Source organism: Nannobrachium achirus (assembly GCF_963921795.1).
Source record: "Nannobrachium achirus genome assembly, chromosome: 15".
NCBI lineage: Eukaryota > Metazoa > Chordata > Actinopteri > Myctophiformes > Myctophidae > Nannobrachium > Nannobrachium achirus.
Window position 1 is genome coordinate 7,886,056 of NC_137822.1, and position 12,590 is coordinate 7,898,645.

The 12,590-nt window shown below is 43.5% G+C and overlaps 1 protein-coding gene across 1 annotated transcript in view; it reads left to right on the plus strand.

Moving 5' to 3' along the window:
* The first annotated feature begins 7,584 nt into the window (after window positions 1-7,584).
* The window catches only part of znf462 (zinc finger protein 462), a 74,414-nt gene continuing 69,408 nt past the window's right edge, over window positions 7,585-12,590 (plus strand). Inside the window, exon 1 of the mRNA XM_080743123.1 lies at window positions 7,585-7,714. The gene's annotated coding sequence lies outside the window, so the exon portion shown is untranslated. The remainder of the gene's footprint in view (window positions 7,715-12,590) is intronic.

A 12,590-nucleotide genomic window follows, 5' to 3' on the forward strand; every position in this document is an offset into this window, starting at 1 on the left:
CTTCTAGATCGGCTATTTTCAAGACCCATACAATGTGTCCACAACGCTAGCCAAAACAGTGTTAGCTAGCAGCATAGCATCCATCATTACACCAACTCTAATATAGCCACGAGTCACGACTCACTCACCAAATTGCTGACAGTGACATGAGACGTGCAGGACGATGTTTAATGCCTTTATAGCCTACATGGTCTTGTCTTGGTGTTCTGTTTATATTCCTTTATGCCTGTTGTTAATTTCACCACGAGTCCATGACGCATGACGCACTGACGACGACCGTTAAAGGCTCGTCCTATGAAAGCCATTTCCTCTCTGCACAGAAGCGCATTTCAAAACAAGAGTCTTTATTTTATTTTTTTCATCTATACAATCGATCATTCAACATGTTTATTTTGAAATTGTTCTGGAAAATAGTAGCCAAATAGCACCTACATGCCACTGAGAGGTTACGTTTGTGTTGATGAGAGCCTGCTTGCAGTGCAGGGGAGAAAAAAAAAAACACCCCGGCCGGCAAAAAAGGTGGGGGGGATGAGATTACGTTTTTATGAAAGTGGGGGTGTCCCGTCGTACTCACAATGAATGGTCGTGACGCGCCTAGTTAAGAGTTATTCTATAAAGTAACCCATTGACTTGAATGGGAAAATGCAAAAAATGTCAACCACACTTGCAATTTCCCAGAATTGCACCTTTCTAGTTTCAAATAGCTCTCGCTTCGTTTCCACCATTTCATGGTAATCCAAATCCTGTTCTCCCTTTTGCTATCAAGCTCTCTTCTGATAAGGTTCTGACCTCATGCATGTGATGTAGTGGTTCCATGTGGCTGGGTGTGACAGTCTCATAGAGAGAGACAGATGGAGTATAAATCCCACTTGAGACAGGTACATCAGGGAGAAAAAGAAAACATGTTGCATAATTCAACTTATGTGCGTTGTGGATACAGTTTGAGTATGCCCGTGAACAGGCACACTAGCAGGACAATATCCTCCTCTGACTTCTCATAAATGTGTACTACTGGTACTATCCCAGTGTATTCCACTTAGGAGTCCAGAGCCCCTGATACCCATGGAAACACTTTAATGAGGCGCTTTTAGGTTCTTAAACACCACACTGTAAATTACTTACAGTAATTACACTGGCGTTTAACTGACTGGAGGGTAGGCTACGGGCCAATAGCTCCAGAGGGGTGTGTGTGTGTGTGTGTGTGTGTGTGTGTGTGTGTGTGTGTGTGTGTGTGTGTGTGTGTGTGTGCGTGCGTGCGTGCGTGCGTGCGTGCGTGCGTGCGTGCGTGCGTGCGTGCGTGCGTGCGTGCGTGCGTGCGTGCGTGCGCGCGTGCGTGTGTGTGTGTGTGTGTAAATACTTGCAAATAAACACTCTAGGGCTGCCGTTGAGGGGATACTGGAACATGCAAATGAGCTGAAACCTGTTTTTCAACAGGTTTGACCCACAACCAGCTCAGCAGGGCCCCCACTATCTTTGGTCCCCAGTATCTCGCTCCAATGTCCCCATTCACAAACACCCCTGCCCCCCCACCCCCATGCAGCTCTTACCCCATCCTCACCCATCCCACCCCTGACCCCACCCCAGCCCCCTAGGACAGTGGTTCCTAAACTTTTTAGCTCAAGACCCAAAAGAGAAATGAGACGTTTGACACAAACTAGCGACAATAGCAGATCTACATGCTCAGAACGTGCCGCACCGTGAGCTTGTAGATCGGCTGTTTTCACTACTTCTTAAACATTTGTTTTCTAATTTATAGAATGTCTTTATTTCTTCACGACATTTTCTACATAATTCTACATTGAATTATTATTTCTTAATTCATGACAATTTTTGCTTTTTTTGGGAAAGTTATTTGAAAATATTTAGATATAATAGTTTAAAAACAAAATGTAGGAAACCAACATTCCTAGTGTTTGGGAATTGGGAAACAGTGCCCCAGGAGGCAGCTGCTTGTGTTCACCCCCCACTCCCGATTCACAGCCCCAGCTCGTGGAAAGTCTACACACGGAAAGTCATACTGTATTCTTCGACGCAGCTCTCAGTGATGCAGGTGGACCACGGCCTTGTTCCCTAGTGGTTATGGGGCTACGTCACCAGCAGACCTCAATACTTCAGACCATTGGTTCTCAACCTTTTCAGGCCACGACCCCCAAAATAATCATATTTGAACTGGGGATCCCACCCTGACAAGCACTAAGAGTTGAGGCATTACATTTTGTATGACACGGTTCTTGTGAAAATAGCCGATCTCGCGTTATGTAGATCGGCTATTTTCACAATTTCTGCCTCTAATATTTGACAATTTGGCCAATGTAGAGGTAGGCCTATTAAAAAGTCCTTAAACTGTCACTTTAGAAACGTGCATATATATAGACTTAAACCTTATGTTGGTTTGTTTACTGTTGAGGGTGAAAACAATGTTGCACATTAAGTTAATCATCTCGGGACCCCCCAAAATAATTTGGGGACTCCCCTGGGGGTCCTGACCCACAGGTTGAGAACCACTGCCCTAGTGGTTATGGGGCTACGTCACCAGCAGACCTCAATACTTCAGAACACCGACCCAGGAATGCTGTCACCACGTCCTGTTTAGCCTCTCTCTTGAAACAGCTTAACAGGAGAGACGTGGAGAACCTGGCACAATGGCGCTAGGAGAACAACCTGGCTCTCAACGTTGACAAAACAAAAGAGCTAATCTTCGACTATACAGGAGGCCTCCCAGAGCAGAGATCACTCTCCCATCAAGATCGGGGGAGCTGCAGTGGAGAGGGTCAGAGAGTTCAAATCCCTGGGGGTGCAGTGCACATCACTGTAGATCTCACCTGGGCAGTGCAGACTGCAGAGCGAGTGGTGAAGAAAGCACAACAACGCCTCTACTTTCTCAGAAAACTAACAGAAAGCTGGCATGGGTCCCCAAGTCCTGACTGGCTGCTTCAATTCAATAAAATGTTATTAAAGTGTCAAATCACTCAATCAGTTGTCTCAAGACACTCTCCATGTAGAGCAGAGACCCGACAGTCCCACCCTGAATGAGCAAGCAATTTGCTTCACTGCCTGGTACGGCAGCTGCACCGACCTCAACCGCAAGGCAATGCAGAGGGTTCAGCGTTGTGATCTCCCCCATCCAAGCTCTGTTTGACGAACGCTGTGTTAGCAACGCTTGGGGTAATCATGAAGGATCCAGTCCATCCCATAGACTGTTTGATTTTGCCGCATGGAAAATGGCTACGCAGTCTCAAAGCTACAGGTTATAGACAGCTAAAAAGCTTATTTCCACGTACAATCAGGAACACAAAGAAACTAGAACAAGAACAAACCGGTGCAAAAGGAAACGCTTTTTATGTCCCGTCCCCCCCACGTCCCCCCATAAATATACTGTTGTTATTATCTATGCCCCCAGGACCTCTGTCTACAGGAAGCTGGTCTTCTTGAGGACGCTCGGATCCTTCAACAACAGACTGCTGCAGATGGCCGCAGTGCATGGCTCAGGACGTAGAGTAACCACTCATCGTCCACTATGATGTGCTAGCAGGGATACACATTCAGCCACACAGTCATCCACCCCCCCTGCACACCACAAAGTGTATCCTTGTTCCATTCATATTCACTGTTCATAGACTATATTATATTCACAGTTGATTGTCTGTACATGCTATCCATGTATAGATAACAGATATACAGTATCTTTGCATACTGTATATAATATTCACTGATTGACTAATTTCATTTTTCACTGACTGACAATGGCAATGGAAATCTAATCAAGATTTACATGTTGGCCCTCGAATACCATGCACCATGTCATCCTTGATAACACAATGATATAACAATTCAATTTTGCATTGACCACGTCTGTCTAATGTGTCCAAAAACAAAGTCACCGGGCCGCTTTCTAAATCTGTACCCCCGTTCCAGCACTCCCTCCTCCTCCTCCCTCTCCCACCGCTTGGACCATCTGAATCCCTGACGTCTGGGCTGTTTTTAGCCCTGCGTTTGGACGGGGGCCTGGTGGCTCGGTGGCACGGGGGAGGCCGGGGGAGCGGGTTGGGTTGTCCCAGTGCAGTCAGGCCCAACCTCCAGGCCATCCCGTATTCATCAGATTTGCCGCAGCAGCCATATGTCCGAGCAGCAGGACAGACCCTGGCCGCTCCCCAGCGCCCACAGGACTCACTGTCAACACAGTGTGTGTGTGTGCGCGTGTGCGTGTGTGTATGTCTGTATTTCACACATGGTTCAACCAGAAACGTTCCTTCAGTGATCTTCCGAGACCTCAGAAATGTTATCAACATAAACCTGTGGTAGATGGATATCCTTTATTATATCCCAAGAGGGAGAAATCTGTCACCCAGAGACGGCACAGCAGTTAAGGTTACAAAGTTACACAGGTAAAAGTATGAAACATAAAAAGTACTGTTGTGTACAGCATAAAAACTAAGCAAAAAAGAAATAGTAAAGAAAGAAGAATATACAGAGCAATCATAAATAGACATAAACAAAACTAAATAAAAAGTAGTCATTGACAGGCGTTGCAACATACTGTAAGTGCATGTCTCACAATACTTATTGTACTAGTACTTATGAATGGTGTGTGTACAGTATCATGTATGCTTCTGTTTTCTGAGCATTAGTCCGAAAACACGTTGTGAGCTTGTAGATCTGCTCTCTTCTTTCTTTCTTGTATCATTTTTTATTTATTAAATCTGTTGAAAAGAAACTCATGTTTTTTATTTGTTTTTGCCTGATAATGCCCAAAACAGGGACACCAACCATGCAGGTTGAAAGTGGACAAAATTAAACAACAAACAGTTAGCACAGTCCTGGACTGCAGTCCACTAACGTCCAGGCATCCTTAGCGGTGCCCATGACAACATGCTCTTGAGCCAAGTGTGCATTTGCCAAAGTAGTGGAAATACATGGGGCTACATGCGTCAGAAGAACAGAAAGAACTTCCATAAACACAGCTTTATTCCTGGTTCCATCTGCCATCTCACGCTCAACCTTGCTTTACTGTGTCCCTGGGTTTCTTGAGAGGCATTATATAAATCTAAGTATAGCTACAGTATTGTTATTATCATTATTATTACTATTAATACCACCACATAAATACTGTATGTTGAGGTTTGCATCAAGAAACTCAAGAAGTAAGATATAGGAAAGCAGCATTTCAGCACCTCACTGAATTGAGTACAAAGGACCCCAATGTAAACAAGACAGTGCTTTCTTGGGTTTAAATCCTATTAGTAGACCTTGTAACCGTACTGTCTTGTGCTTTTCCTATGCAAACTGCTAATAATGTATTCAATCAATCAATCAATATGATATACTCAAGTACTGGGGTGGTTGAGTACTTTATCACTTTATTTACCTTTTCCACTGGCCCAACTCCACACCACTCCACACCACACCGCCCACTTGTGCCAGGTTTTCCACTACAAGGACCTGAGTAGAGTGGTGTGAAAGTGGTACTAAACGGGGTACTAAAAAGTATCCACTCTAGTGTAGGTCTGAGCTAGGCCACACAGGGCCAAACACTTCATAATGACTGATCACTCATTTTCATTTAGACTACCATGATATAGTTGTAATACATGATAATAAATTATATTTTGTTATAACCACTATTATAATTATCATAGTAATACATTAATACTTTATAATATAATTATAATGTATTATAATCACAGTTATAATCCATTATAGTGCATTATAATTTGTAATACAAATTTATATTGTATTATAATCACAGTTAAAAGGGTCAATTTGTTTCTTTTTCACTTCACGTCCATTATTTATTTGGCATTTGAGCCACGGACCACCATTTGATGAGATTTAGCCTCTCAGACCCTACACAATGTTTTGATGTCGGTGGAACTTGTATAAGATTGTGTCCATAATTCCATGCTGCATTGATGTGTTAGGAGAGATAACAGGCAAATGTTGATCAAAATAAAAATAGCCAGACACGAAAATAAAATCATTCATTCATTCTCTAATTGTGTAGACTTCTTGTCAATTAAGTAATGCAGATGTTTAACAATAATGTAACTCTTGAGAGTGTAAAATGAATGTTACACTCTACCAGTAAGACTCCCTAATCGGGAGATAAGTGACCTTCACTTTGCATACACACACTTTAGAAGGCAATCGTAGCCAATCAGGAGGGAATATGGGAAATGGGACAGATCCATGTTGATGAGATGACTTTAGAGATACTGTGTACCGCTTTGCGTGATTTTAGGCCAAAATCTGTAGGAGCAGTGTCCAAAAATGTGTTTTGCAAAGATCTGCCTGATGGTGGCGCTAGAAGAGGGCCATGTGAGAAATCAGGGGCGGAGGTTGTGGTTTGCCATCCAAGGAGTGTGTGTGCAAAGTTTGGCATCGATAGGGCCAACGGTGCCAGATATAAGAGTAGGGGCAAAAGTGTGACGTGACGGACAGACAGAAGACAGCCGGTGGAGCTTTTCATAGTAACTATGAAAAAAATAATGATTGCGACCTGACGGTCGCAATCATTTTACACTCTCAAGAGTTAAAGATCTATAAGGGTTCATTTGGTTACAAACTCTCCATCATTTAGCTGGGGACCGCATGGAATCCCCTCAAGGACCACTGATGGTCCCCGGACCACTGGTTGAGAACCACTGCAATATATAGAAATATCATATAATCAATAATAATAATAATAATAATCATTTTATAGATAGAAATAAAGTTATATATTACATTAAATATTATACATACATTATTACACATATTATATTCACATGATTCAGTCTCTTAAACAAATTGACTTTTAACAGAAACACAATTGAATATTCATCATATGAGAAATATATGAACTTCTGACATTATGCTGTTTATCAACCCTTAATAAGCAATTAATACAGAACAAGAAAAAAATCTAATTAAAAGTAGTGTATTTTCTTTTCACATCTTGATATATAGCATAATAGATTATAATGCTGCAGTTACATAGACCTGACTGAATTGATAATCATATTTATTCAGCTGTATATAATAACCTAGTTGCAAATGTGTTATCTATCTATCTATCTATCTATCTATCTATCTATCCATCTATCCATCTATCCATCTATCCATCTATCTATCTATCCATTTATTATGGTCTCTGTGTACAGCATCATCACTGTGTGAACTGTGAACTGTGGATAACCCCATGACGTAGCAGCAGCAGCAGCAGACATATGGAAATGCCTATATGGATAATAACATTCTCATTCCATACATCATGTATCCGCTGGTGCTTTTGAACCGAAGCCGCTGATAGAGGAGGCTCCTGCTTATAGCGATCTGACTTCGTTCTGTTGATGAAGGATATGATGAGCTTCTCCTGCTCAGACAGAGATGATGATGTCCACCGCGCCGCCGATGCTCCCTCCTGCTCGTCTCATCACAAACTCTTGTGCACCCTCTGGTGCTTGGTAGTCTCCCAAACTTCTTTGTGTAGCAGCCTGCGTTGCAGATTGTCTTCCTCCTTGTCTGTGTGGTGGTGGTTGCTCATTATTCAGAGACAGACGGCAGATCTCTCAGGTCATCTGCAGCTGCAGCAGCAAAGGAGAAGCAGGAAAGATGGCGATCATCCATTAGAGCGACCGGACGGGCAGCAGCACACGCATGAAAATACCGAGGAGGACAACCGGGGGACAACTTTTTTTGGGGAACATCGCTTCAGGAGAACGTCGTACCACTACCAGTGAGTTGTTTTTTTTACACCATATTTCTCCAGTTTCGGCCACGAGATTTCCCCCAAAGCTGTGGTGTTCTCCGCGAGAACGTCGTTATGGTGGTAGATCATGGGATATAATTTGGAGAGCGCCTCGTGAATGACCTGGAAAGAGCTTCTTTCGGTTTAGTTTCAGGACCAAGACGACTTTCTGGAGAGAAAGGAGCCGGTTGTGGGGTCGACGATACACGGGGTAAGCGCTCTAGCCTGGGCAGGCTAAAGCCAGGGCGCCCATGGATACTAAAGGCAAAGTCAAGTGGGTTCTTCATAGCTCCTCAGTAATATTCAACCTTATAGCTTCGGCACAATGTCGCCTTCTCTCGGTGTGTTGTCAGTGACATGAGGAAATGGACAACACAGCCAGCGAGACGGACGTTTGCCTAGGTTATAGCAGCGTTGGTTTCAGTGGTTTATCCCCCCTTTTATTCTGACATGTCTGGTCTGGCTGGGGAATTAGCGTCTGTTGTCCCACTGGGCTGTTGTGAGTGTGTGTGTTTTAGCTTCGTGAAGAAGAAGAAGAAGCCATTGCACCGACTCTCCTCTCCCAACAAGCAGCCTAGCTCTCCCTATAGCTGCCCGGCGCTGAAGGAGCCGAGCCTCCATTAGCGACACAGTCTTGCTGGCATAGCCGCTGGAACTACGTCCAGAGCTCACCATGAAAGAGCCTTGTCCACACTGGAGAGCTATAATGGGCTTTCCTTCAATTAAAAAACAAACAAACATAATAGGCTATATATCTGAGCAGAGATTTGTGAACGGGCTCTCCTGTCCACCACATTTGGAACTATCTTTAGATAAGCTTAGCGGTGGACTGAATTATTATTGTTTTTATCCCAGGGTGACTTTCTTAGGTTGGTTTATATATTTTAGCAGCTCGCGTCGAGTGTCTTGGATGCTATGTTATTACTGTGTCAGAGAGTGGTGGTGGTGGTGGTGGTGGTCTGAACTAGTCAGGTAGGCAGTGAGTGTCATACTAGGGCTTCACCATAAAATGGTGGAAGGCAGATGAGTCTCCAAGGAGAGCCCTGGGAGTCAGACACAGGCAGGCAGGATGATCCCTCACGCCATGCAGAACAAAGGTTGGCTCTCTGGTCCCTGAATTAATAGCCCCAGAATCCTTAGATTTTTTTTGTTTTGCTTTGTAGTTTGAAAGTTTGACTGCTTTGTGGACACAGAAGAACTCTGCAAAAGTGGCGTTGGATTCTTAAATGATGGAATTGTGGAATATAAAAGTCAAGGTTAAACTAGTTTTGGCTCCTAACACCCATTTCTGTAATTTGTACGCTGATACACATCTCCATGTACCTACATTATGTCATGTAATGTTGTGGATTATTTAAGGGCTTCCTTAATGCTATTTGACAGTCTTTGCGACTGTGTGGTTGTTGCAGGGGGACACATGGGTGAGATGGGAATTTTAATGCTGAATAATGCAGTGTTTTAGCCTGCAGGTAGTTAATGTTCTACAAAGTGATCCCCGCACACACACATTCTGGAAGAGAAGAGATTGCACTGGTAGAACTAGATGCTGTGTGTGTGGAAGTTCTCAAGAACATTCACACAGGAATATTTTCTCCAGCTTGTTGTTGCAGGATCGGTTCTGGTCAGATCAAGGATCAAAACACTGTAGGAACATTGTTGGAGGGATTTCATGTCCAAATTGAACAATTTTAATTAACCTTTAACTTGTTTTTTGTATAAACTTGTGTGGTTGTTTTTATTACCTGTGTATTGAGCTACGCACCTGTTATTACAAAGCTGCGTCTGTTGTAATGTTGTAATGTTGCATTTGCATATTTATTACAGGGTTTACAGTGGTTTATCTGTCAGTAGGACACTCTAGTTAATGATGTATGCCAGTGGCACAACCTTCAGTAACTTCTGTAGGAATTATATTCCAGAGAGCTCTCTCTGTGTAGACCAGACCCATTTGTCTGGAGTGAAGGAGGTGTGTTCTCATCTGTGCATGTGTGTGTGTGCTCTTGCGTGCATGCATGTGTTTGTGTGTGTGTTGTGTGTGTGTGTGTGTGTGTGTGTGTGTGTGTGTGTGTGTGTGTGTGTGTGTGTGTGTGTGTGTGTGTGTGTGTGTGTGTGGTGGGGGGGGGTGTTGTGTGTTTGTGTGTGACAGTCAGAGAGAGGTAGAGAGAGAGAGGGAGAGTTGCTGTGTGCATGGCTTGTGCTGTGCTCTGCTCTGCAGTTCCCCTGGACACTGTGAAATCTTGCTGACAAGGAGAGAGAGCTTGACACACGGTGCTGCGACAACGGGGCTGAGAAGAGCAATCAAAATGGTGGCGCTCTCCTTCTCCCCGGTGTGGCAGTCAGGGCAAACAGGTTCTCAAGGAGAAGCCGATAGGGGAGTCTGGGTATGATTCTGCTAAGGTTGACAGATTGGTTTCAGTCAGACTAGACACGTCGGTTTCCTCCCAGTGAAGTATGCTCAGCAGATGGGCTGAATGAATGAATGTTTTAATGTTGGACTTTTGTCTGGTCTCTGTTTTTGTTGTTGAAGGGACCGGTAAATCTTGGATCATAAAAGATATCAGTAGACGTTTTTCTTTTCTCACTTTTGCAGTTTGCTTTCATAGCTCTCACACGTTCTCCAGTGAATGTCAACTTCTGAACTGACACAGACACAGTTTCGTTTTTCAGCTCAGCTCAGCAAAACAAGAAACAAGGTCTACTAAAATAGGATTTAAACCCAAGAAAGCACTACGGCTTGTTTACATTGGGGTCCTTTGTACTCATTTCATTGAGACACAAGTTAAGCCAAACATTGGACTTTAACAGTCTAGCCAGGTCATACTGTAGGTGACTTGTAGCCCCGAATATTACTTGATACTACAGTAAGTGTTGCTTAATTCCTAATTCAGTTTTAAGGAGATGATGCTAGACAAGTTACTTTAGAAAAAGAATATATCTATTTGTTGTTTGGTATCTCAGGATTACCCTGAAAAATAACCATTTTGAAAGGCGCGCATGGGGGATTAAAAAGGACCAAACATTGTTTTGAATGCTAGAAGGAAGTGGTTGTAGAGCTCATTACTCACTCTGACACTCAGACTCTGGTCTCCTCGTGTGTCTCTCTCTCTCTAGTCTCTACGTATCACACACGTACACATGCGTGCACACACAACCTCTCCCTACGTGACACACACACACACACACACACTCACACACACACACACACACACACACACACACACACACACACACACACACACACACACACACACACACACACACACACACACACACACACACACACTTGCATGCTGCTCACCGGTGATGCACCAAGCCTGATTCATATAGTACATACTTTGTTGCTTGCGGGAAACAGCCTATCTACAAGCTCACAGCGCACTGCGTTTGCACCGCATTGTGAGCTTGTAGATCTGCTGTCTTCGGCGTGCAACACCGCCGCACAACGGGACATAAACGTGGCATTACTCTGTTCTGTTCCCTATACCTGGGGCAGTGGATGGAGGAGGCTGGAGAGAGACACACAAAAGCCAATTGAAATGCTCCAGCGACTGCATTCTTGCCATGATGCTTGGCTCATCAGATACAGTTTGTGCATGTGAAACACGCTGGCCCTGTTTCATAAAGTCTTGCGTCACTATAGTACAATAATATAACCACTTCTATCTATCTGTAGTTTTCAGTGACCTTCCCTGTGACATTTCTGTTGCCTACTTGCTTTTCTTTCTCTCTTAAAAAAAAAAAAAACAAGTGTTATATGAAGCTATCCAAACATTGTAGTATCAGTATCAGTTGAATATTTGTATTCTTTCTTAACTAAGTAGGTATGCAACTGTTATTAGGAGTTTGTTTTGATGGAACCACAAGGAAGTGGCTCTCAAGGTGTCTTCCAGCCTCTGTTTGTGTTGTTGACTGTTAAAACACCTACTCTTAAATTGCCAGTACGAGAAGTTTTGTTGCAGAGATATATCTCACTGTCAATACTGAAAGTAACATATGACTTCAATATACTCCCTCAGTGCATTATTTAGCCCTAAACCGAAAACTCTGTTCTCCGCGGCTGTCCAGCCAATTTGTCCTTATAAGACAAATCAAGCAATCGACAAACCTGTTTCACAGGTTAAAGTTAAGGCTCCTTCCCCTTCTCCTAAGAGATACAGTAAACCACCTCTGTCAAGCCTCACACACACACACACTGCCTGGGGTGGAAAAATCCTGAATTCTTTAGAGACTGGCCGTTCCTTGGGCAGCGTGGTGGCACTGGACAAGGCCTTCATTGAGCAAGGAACAGGAGTGGTCTTGTAGAAGGGAGGGATCCACTGGCTCGGGCCTTACGAAGCAACAGAGCTATCCAAGGACGATTAAATATTTAAGGCCTTGGAAAGGAGGTCTCGGTGGTGAGTTAATATTGATGGGTCTCTCATCTTTCCTTCTCAAACTTTGTCGACTTACCCAGAGAGGTTGGCTTGGTGCAACCTCGCTTTTTGCTTCTCTTCCGGGCTAAACACTCAAAAAGATCAAAAGATCACTACCAGATGGTCTTCAAATAATATGTAACTTTTTCCCTGTGTCTCTATAACTAAAGAATCGTATACATTTTTACCTCTATGCAAGCGTGCCATTTGAGTAGTTTACCTGCTGAAACACAATGCCCTCTCACTGTAGGTGTTTTCACTGTTTATTTCAGTTTCACCAAAACCATCCCTGACAACCAAAACAAACAATGAAACCACCCAAATACAGTGAGAAGTGAACATAATAGCCATAGGACAATGTGTTTCTGAAAGTAACTGCACCACCACACCACAAGGAGCCATAGAGGGAAGTGACGGGTAAAAATGTATTTATTGTTTTGTTAAACACTGGT